This window comes from Schistocerca piceifrons, chromosome 5 (assembly GCF_021461385.2).
Source record: "Schistocerca piceifrons isolate TAMUIC-IGC-003096 chromosome 5, iqSchPice1.1, whole genome shotgun sequence".
Taxonomy (NCBI): domain Eukaryota; kingdom Metazoa; phylum Arthropoda; class Insecta; order Orthoptera; family Acrididae; genus Schistocerca; species Schistocerca piceifrons.
The window spans coordinates 666,489,276-666,498,493 of NC_060142.1; positions in this window are offsets into that span (position 1 = coordinate 666,489,276).

Below are 9,218 nucleotides of genomic sequence, written 5' to 3' on the forward strand. Positions count from 1 at the left end.
GTAACACTAGAGATCTAGTGTACATTTCTTACGACCCCAATCAGCACACCGTCTACTCTTTGTGACCCATCTCAATCAACCAATGCCTATAACCCAGTCGGTATATCACCGAACCTCTGACATGGCATCGAGACAGAATGCATTACAAATAATAGAGGAATATCTAGCGGCGGCATGAGGGAGTTGCAAATACTGGTTTCGTACCACTTTCCTTAGCCGAGTCACTTTCTAAATTTGGTTAATTTTATTACGAGTTTACACCATCGGCGTCGTGTAACCGCGCTATTGGTCTGATAATATACATTCTGGCGATCACCATCTATATTCAGTGTCGCGGTATTTTTCTGGAAAAACCTCTTCATTTGGAGGTAATGCCATACCTCGATTTATAAAGCCAGTATAGCTTTTAACATGGATACTTGTCTGCACCTGTAGAACCAAGACTGCTTGTGACAGTAATATGGTCGTTGCGACTGTGTGTGTGTGTTTTAACATATAGCGGTTTGTAAGACGATTACGTCTCTCTTTCTAAGACACATTAGTACCACTCACAAGCATAATTCATGAAACATGTCCACCCATCGCTGATAATTGGTGAGTATTAATTCGTATCGCCGGCAATCAATTACTGGAGAAGTATTATACTTAGTGGTAGGGGATGCGTGATAGGTTTGCCTTGAGCATCAGGCTTGTAAAGTATGTGTTTGTGATCCGACATGTGCAAAGGAAATGGCTATGTCCAGATGTAAGGAAGGTATGGATTTGACGTAGAATACTGTGACAGCAAAAGGGAGAGCATGTCAGGTCATAAGAATGGCACAGGTTTTTCTGTTTCCAGAGCCACAGCCGTCAGCATGGTGTATTTCCGATACGTCGCCCATTGTCGAACGTCATTCAGTTGAGACTGCAATCGTAACATTTAATTATAAGTATAGCGATCAAATATATATGTGGCTGGTTTCCTAGGAGGATTCTGATTCTATCTACGCGTGCTTGGCGTAGAGCGCCGGTGGCCCGTGGCAGCAATGATTCACGTTTCCCGCTAACAGCAGGAGCTGTACGAACGGAGAGGCCTGTTGGAATGCAGGAATGGAGTTGGCTTAATCGTGTCATCCTCTAGCTCTAGAGAGCAGAATAGCGAACTAATGTTTAGTGTGTGTTGGAGAGATTTCGTGATCGTGTGGAAATTTGAGAAGATTGAACATGGAGATGTGTTTGCGCTTCGCTATTATTCTCTTCCATGTAAATCGTCTGGTTGACTGCTTCTGCACATTTTCCATCTTTATTTGGTTAAGAGAAAAACAATTGTGATGTGCGAACCTAGCAAGCGAAAGACGGGTGGAAGACACGTTTGCTTGTTCTCTAGACATGAGAAACACCTTAGTTAACTTTGTAAATTATAAGGATGATTTGGGAGCTTTTATATCACCGACCTCTGTATTCGTGAGTGGAAATATCAGTTTCCTCTATTTTTTTCGAGATCGTCACAGACGAGATCGGTTTCTAGTCACTCAGCGGTTTGCACCCCGCTAAAGTTTCGGGTTTCTAGAGAAATAATTTCCAGTCTATGTTTTCGGTATTGCATTCCACGTGCGATCGGTAGCATACTGCTATGTGCCTGACATCGAGAAGTATTGTGAAAATGGTATGATATTCTGGCAAGCAATGTGAAGTTAGGTATGTTCTTGTAATCCCAGAGTCTGGAGATTGGTGTATAAAACAAGCAAGCAGGGGCTAGAAATAGTGATGCCTTTGTGCCAAGGGGAATCAACCCACCCTTTGTACAACAATCTTTGCAGTATATGTACGAGTGTATGCTGATCGCTACTGTGTTTCGTATCGAGGGGGATGTATAGATTCAGCACATCAATAGCCTTAAGTTGAATGAAAGATTGTTTTTCTTACGTGGGAAATTATGTGCACTATTGATACTGAGATTTGTTCCAGAATCACGGATACAGGTTGTGTCAGGATAAGAATTTCCATGCTGACAAGCTGACACATTACGAAAGCTCCTACAAAAGCGACCATTAACTATTTCTGTGACACTTTACATTTTCCGAGAAGTCAACCTGGCTCTTATTTACATTGCCATGTGATGTCAGTGTAACCTTGAGAACCTTTCAGATGCATCTGCAATGGTGAGTTGCTACGCTAACATTTCGCGGCGAGGCATCAGATGTGCTGGGCAGGTAAATGTGTGCATAGCTAGACACAGCTTGCATGCTCCATTAGAATCGCTAGAAACACTGCACCCTGTACTATTCTGGGAAGCATTGGAACAGATTTCTATAACGCGTGCTGTGACGCTGGTATAATATTGAGAACCTTTCAGCTGCGTCTGCGTGGATGAGTTGCTCAGCAATTAGGTCTTCGCTGGACCGCAGGTAGAGAGGCATTGCGCCAGCAATGGTAAACACGTGTGCCTCCGGAGCGTTTTTTACATGCACTGAGTGTTTGTACACTTGAGAGGTAGCAGAACCCCCCCTCTCATATTTCTATCTTAATCTGAGTAATTCGATTTTCCTCTCTGATTGCATGTGGTGAAAAGTTGCTATTCCTGCACACACGGACTTCCCCGTCTCTCGTCACCCGGGTGGTCCGGTGACAGGCGGGGGCTGCTGATCTTGAAAGGGTTAAGCTGACGGGTGTGAGGGAGTCGAGTGAATGCTTTCCAGACGCCGACATTGTCATAATAGCGGCGGAGACACGCCCGCAGGGGCATGAAGGAGTGGCTGGGCTAGAGATTCCGTTACTTCGCAGAAACTTTGCATAAACACTTTCTGGCGGGCTACCAGCGAGGCATGGGGATGACTTGTGTTTCCAGGGAGTTTGGGCGGGCAAATTCCCGCGTTTTCTGCAAAATCGTAACTGTGATTGGCTTGCTCAGGGCATAGCCCCGTGACGTAGCAAAATCGGCGCAGAAATTGGCGCCAAGGATCTCCAATGGTGGAATGGTAGTGCTTTGGCAATAGAGTGGAATTTTCTGCCGGTTTTCGAGTTGCTGATTGGAACGTTTAACCACGGCCACTGTCGTGGGGGCAGGAATGTTCTGTGTTCGGTTTTGTACGGGTGCTCTTGTTGGAGTCGTCTCTCGCCTTTCGGTCGGAGTAGGTTACAAGACTGAGCTCTCGCTGCTCTGGACAGCCTGCCTTCCATTGGCTGTCTAATATACTTTTATTTAATTGCAACTGTTTGACGAAGTTGCTGAAGTTCCGACTTCAATGTAACTGTCCGAGTACAGTTGGCTATTGAGCGTTCTGCGTACAAGCGGCCTATGTTGTCTGTCTTGAGCAGTTTTGGCTAAAGTTGACTAAATCGGAGTTACTGTGTGACTTCACATGTTAAAATCAATCACTGTACCATCAGTAATTGTGTGGCGAGCCTTTTTTGTCTCCCTCAGAGGCGCATTTGTATTGCTAGGAAGTCTTTAGTCTGGAACAACCAGACCAGGATAATTTCTTTCGGGCTATACTCGCGACATTATCATCACCACGACGGGACGTCGAAGCAACCAGCCATCACCTCCGGTACGCCAGATCATGTTCTTGCAGTTAAGGAGACAGCTTGGTAATGTATGTCTGCAGCACCGGCAGATTAGTGATTTTACTAGGTGATAATCAGAGCTCAGCACAGCGCGCCTGTTCGTCTTTTTCTAACTTAGTTCTGTCTTGGGTGTTCGTTGTCTGAGTTCTCACTACTGTAGCAGGAATTAATGTTGGGTTGGCTGTGTGTTTCTCTTAAGATTTGAGTTGCAAGTTGGCTCCACACACCACTTCATCATACATCTAGTTTAGGGACAACTTCACCTTCACAGCATTTATTTGAGTATCCAATTTGAGCCAATTTGATGTATTGTAAATGTTTCATGTGTTTTGTTTATTATTTTGAGTTTAGTCATAATAAATCAAATTTTTATTTTGGACAGAACTGTCATTCTGTTAATCGGTAGAGCAACCCTTTCATTTCTCACTACGTTAATGAAACTTTACTTTATTTAACTTATTTATCAAATTAAATTATTGCAGGTGCCAAACTCTTTTCTACTTCACTTGTAGGGTCGATTACAGTCAGTTTGCGTTTCTTTTTAATCCATGTGCAACAGCAAAAGTCGGAGTTAGAATAGGAGGGGCTTAGAGCATCATTTATATATGAAGATTCTAGAATAATTTAGTGTTAAACACACTGCTAGCCCCGGCATCTCGCAGCTACATTATTTTCGGCTGTTTAAGCGTTGTGAGCATGTTGGCAGAGTATTATATATGCATTATTTCAGTGATTTATGAGTAGTTTGCTGGTCTGTGGGCTATGCACTGCATTATTTGGACAGTTTAGAATTAGTGATCGTGTCTGCAGAACGTTTTACATGCGTTATTTTGATAATTTACGAGTTGTTTTCGTGTCTGCACATCATTGTACTGCATTATTTTGGTGATTTGCGAGTAGTTTGCATGTCTCTATGCTGTGTACTGCATTACTTCGGTAATTTACGAGTTGTTTGCGTGACTGTACATCAGTGTACTGCATTATTTAGATAATTTACTTGTAGTTTGCTGGTTGTAGGCTGTGTATTGTGATCCCAAGCACATCAGAGTGAGTGTTTTGTATCAGTGTAATACATATACTGTGTCAAATCCATCGCTAAATAAATTCTTTCAAAATAAATAAAGTACATTCCTTCCTCTCTCAGCAGCCCAGAACAGGAAGAGTCCTTTCCCCACCATTTCTCCCACAGAGGAAGGGATGACAGTGCCCTCTGTTGGCAGTACTGTGTACTACATCATTTGGACTCCGGACTTTGTGGTGGACACACTGTATGGGTCTACTGCAACAAATTGCTTAAATAAACACTGCACGCAAAATAAAGACCTATGTCGACCCTAACCAGCAGCCCAGCACAGGCTGAGACCTTTTCCAGCCAATTTCTAGGAAGAGGTGGCAGTCAGATTACTTAGGTTATTGGATGTAGCTCAGGTGACCTTTTTTCCCGCTATTTTCTTAGGTTAATGAAGGTAGCTGTGGTGTTGCATTGTCCTGCTGGAATTTGAACGTCCCGCCATTTTCTGGATGAGGGGATGGGGTTATGTTACTGGAGGTAGCACAATTGACCTATTTTCCTACCAATATTTGAAATTCCCACCATGACGTCCTCCTGCCATTGCCATATCTACTGCCTCCATCTGGATCCGCCATCTTGAATACATTAATCAGCAGTGCAATGTTGGGCCTTATGAAGACTGCCCTACTACTACGTGCAATCGCATTTCTCTGCATCCTTTCCTTACACCTTTTCCCTCATGTGCTTCGTAGTTTGAAGCAACATCCATGTATCTTTTTTCCTCTCTCTGCACTATATTAACGACCAAATGTTTTATAATATTCTATACCGGATATAACTTGCGCTTAGCATAATAAATATAACGCTAAGTGTGTAGAATGCAAGGTTACGTTTAAGATGGAGCCTGGTGGCTCTAACGTTGCAGGTTCAGTAAATAAAAAAATAAAAATCATTCTAAACAACTATGATAACATAACATAAGGCTATGATCAACCGATCATTTTGCGGTGGGTCCTCGACTTGGAAAGTTCTGGGAGTGAGGACGCAACTAGAATTATGGTCACCTATACTTACTGTTGTGCCACAAGGTAGGCTCAGGGCCGAATTCAGATACTACTGCCACTCACCATACAGTAAAAAAAGTCTTCCTCCGATCTGATGTCCTTCTTTTCAGTCTCAGTATTGTGATTGGTTTGATGCAGTGCGCCACTAATTCCTCTACTGTGACAACCTCTTCCTCACAAAGTAGCAATTGCAAACTACATCCTCAATTATTTCCGGGTTGTTTCGCAATCTCTGTCTTCCTCAACAGGTTTTACCCTCTAGTACTATGGAAGCTATTCCGTGATGAATTAACAGGTGTCTTATCATCATATTTCTTCTTCTTGTCAGTCTTTTCCATATATTCCTTTCCTCGCCACTTCTCTGGAGAACCTTCTCATTCCATACCTTGTCAGTCCAACAAATTTTCAACATTTGTCTACAGCATCACATTTCAAATGCTTTGATTCTTTTCTGTTCCAGTTTTCCCACAGTCCGTAACTAACTACCATACAATGCTGTGCTCAGAACGTACAGTCTAAGAAATGTCTTCCTCAAATTAAGGCTTATGATTGATACTAGTAGACTGCTCCTGGCCAGGAATGCCTTTTCTCCCAGTGCTCATCTGTTTTTCACGTACTCTTTGCTCCATCCGTCGTGCAGTATATTGCTACCGAGGTAGCACAATTTATTAACGTCATATACTTCGTGATCAACAGTCCTAATTTTAAGTTTCTCGCTGCACTCGTTTTAGTTACTTCTCATTACTTTCGTATTTCTTCGATTTACTCTCAATCCATAGTCTTTACTCACTAGATGTTCATTGCATTCAGCACATCCTGTAATTCTTCTTCACTTTAGCTGACGATAGCAATACCGTCAGCGAATCTTATCATTGACATCTTTTCACCTTGAAATTTAATTTCTATCTTGAACCTTTCTTTAATTGTTGTCATTGCTTCTTTGGTATGTAGATTGAATAGCAGTGGCGAAAGACTACACGCCTGTCTTACTCCCTTTTTTATCCGAGCACTACGTTCTTGATCTACCACTGTTATTGTTCCCTCTCGGCTCTTGTACATATTGCATATTACCCGTCTTTTCCTACAGCTTACCCATGTTTTCCTAGAACTTCGAACATATTGCACCATTTTACATTGTCGGGAACTTTTTGGAGGTCGACAAATATTATGAAAGTGCCTCCAATATCAACCACAACGTCAGAACTGCCTCTTAATTACTTTACCTTTCCTAAGGCCAAACCGACCATCATTTAACAGATCCTCAGTTTTATTTTCCATTCTTACTCTTGTAAGCAATTTGGATGTATGAGTTGTTAAGCTGATGTGCTATAATTCCCACACTTGTCACTTCTTGCAATCTTTGGAATTGTGTGGATGATGCTTTTCCGGAAGTCAGATAGTATATCGCCTAACTCATGCATTCTACACACCAACGTGAATGGTCTTCTGTATCGACTCCTGCTTCTTCTGCTGTCGTGTCATCAGACAAGTTTTTCCCCTCATAGAGAGCTTAAATTTACTCATTCTACCTATCAGCTCTCTACTCTACTTTTAACGATGATATTCCCATTGCACTCTTAATGTTACCACCCTTGCTTTTAATTTCAACGAAGGATGTTTTGACTATTATCAGTCATTTCTTTCTTGATTTCTTCCTCTTTTTCATGTAACCATTTTGCCTTAACTTTGCTGCACTTCCTGTCTGTTTCTTTTCGAAGTGACTTACGTTTCTGTATTCCGGAATTTCTTAAAAATTTTCGTATTTCCTTCTTTTGTCGATCAGCTGAAGTATTTCTCCTGTTATCCATGGTTTCCTCACAATTATCTTCTTTGTACCTATGTTTTTTCTTTCCAACTTCTATGATTCATCTTTTAGGAGATGTCTATTCCTCTTCAACTGAACTGCCTGCTTAGCTATTCCTTATCGCAGTATCTACAGCCTCAGATATCTTCAAAGCATATCCCTTCACTCCTTAACATTTCCGTATCGTACTTCTTTGCTCATTGATTCCTGACTAGTCAATTAAGTTCTACCCAACTCTTCGTCACTACTGTGTTGTGATCTGAGTCTATATCTGCTCCTGGGTACGCCTTACATTCCAGTATCTGATTTCGGAATCTCTGCCTGACCATGATGTAATCTAACTGAAACCTTCTGATGTCTCCTGGCCTTTCCCAACTACACCTCATCTTCGTTTGTTTCCTGAGTAGACTATTTGTTATTACTAGAGGAATTTAACTGCAGAACTCAATCAGTCTTTCATCTCTTTCATTCCTACTACCAAGCACTTGTTCTTCCGTAACCATCTCTTCTGCTCCTTCCCCCACAAATGCATTCCAATCTCCGATGATTCTTAAATTTTCATCTCCCCTTATGTACTGAATTACCCGATCAGAGTCCTCATATAGTTTCTCCATCTCTTCATCTTCGGCTTGCGACATCGGCACTTGTACCTGTTGGTGTTGGTTTGCTGTCAGTTCAGATGAGAACAACCGTATCACTGAACTCTCTTCCGCACCTTCCTATTTATAACGAATCATACTCCTGTTATACCATTTTCTGCTTGTGTTGATGTTACCTTATACTTATCTGACCATAAATCCTTGTCTTCTTTCCATTTCACTCCACTGACTCCCACTATATCTAGACTGAGCGTTAGAAGTTCCCTTTTCAGATTTTATAGTTTCCATACTACGTTCAAACTGCTGACATTCCACACCCCGGCTCGTAGAACGGAATGCTTTTGCTGGCTATTCAATGTTTTTCTCATGGTCACCTCTTCCTTATCAGTACCCTAACGGAGAACCGAATGGGGGACTAGTCCGCAATCTTTTGCCAATGGAGAGAGCATCATGACGCTCTTCAGTTGCAGGTCAGATGGCCTATGGATAGAAATTACGTGTCTTTAATGCAATGGTTTCTACTGCTTTCTGCATCTTCATACCAATGAGCATTGCTGATTCTTCCGCCTTTAGGGGCAGTTTGCCACCCCAACGGCAATAGAGTGCCCTGAACCTCTGTCCACTCCTCCGTCTTAATACTGTATATCAGGACTCCCGACAATTCGCTATCTGACAAAGGTGTAATACGTGTAGAAAGCTTAAGAGAAATGGGAAAGACAACGAATTTGTTTTTCTTATAAGTAAGTGCAGAACCAGGTGTGGCACAAGAGAATCAAAAATGGGTCTGAGCACTATGGGACTTAACATTTGAGGTCATCAGTCCCCAGAACTTAGAACTACTTAAACCTAACTAACCTAAGGACATCACACACATCCATGCCCGAGGCAGGATTCGAACCTGCGACCGTAGCGGTCGCGCAGTTCCAGACTGTAGCGCCTAGAAGCGCTCGGCCACACCGGCCGGCACAAGAGAATCTTTTAACAAGATGTTGTGGTCTGTAACACTCATCTTGAAATACGTTGTAGTTTTGACGTAATCCGTGGTGGGCAATATATTGCAAAAGGCCATCACAAATATCCATAGTTAGAACATGCCTTCCCAGCTGGCTCTATACAAAGTTATGGAACCCATGGAAATTATAATCTTTACAGTAGTGTGTATGAAACCTCGTTCACGATAATTCAATGCTGTA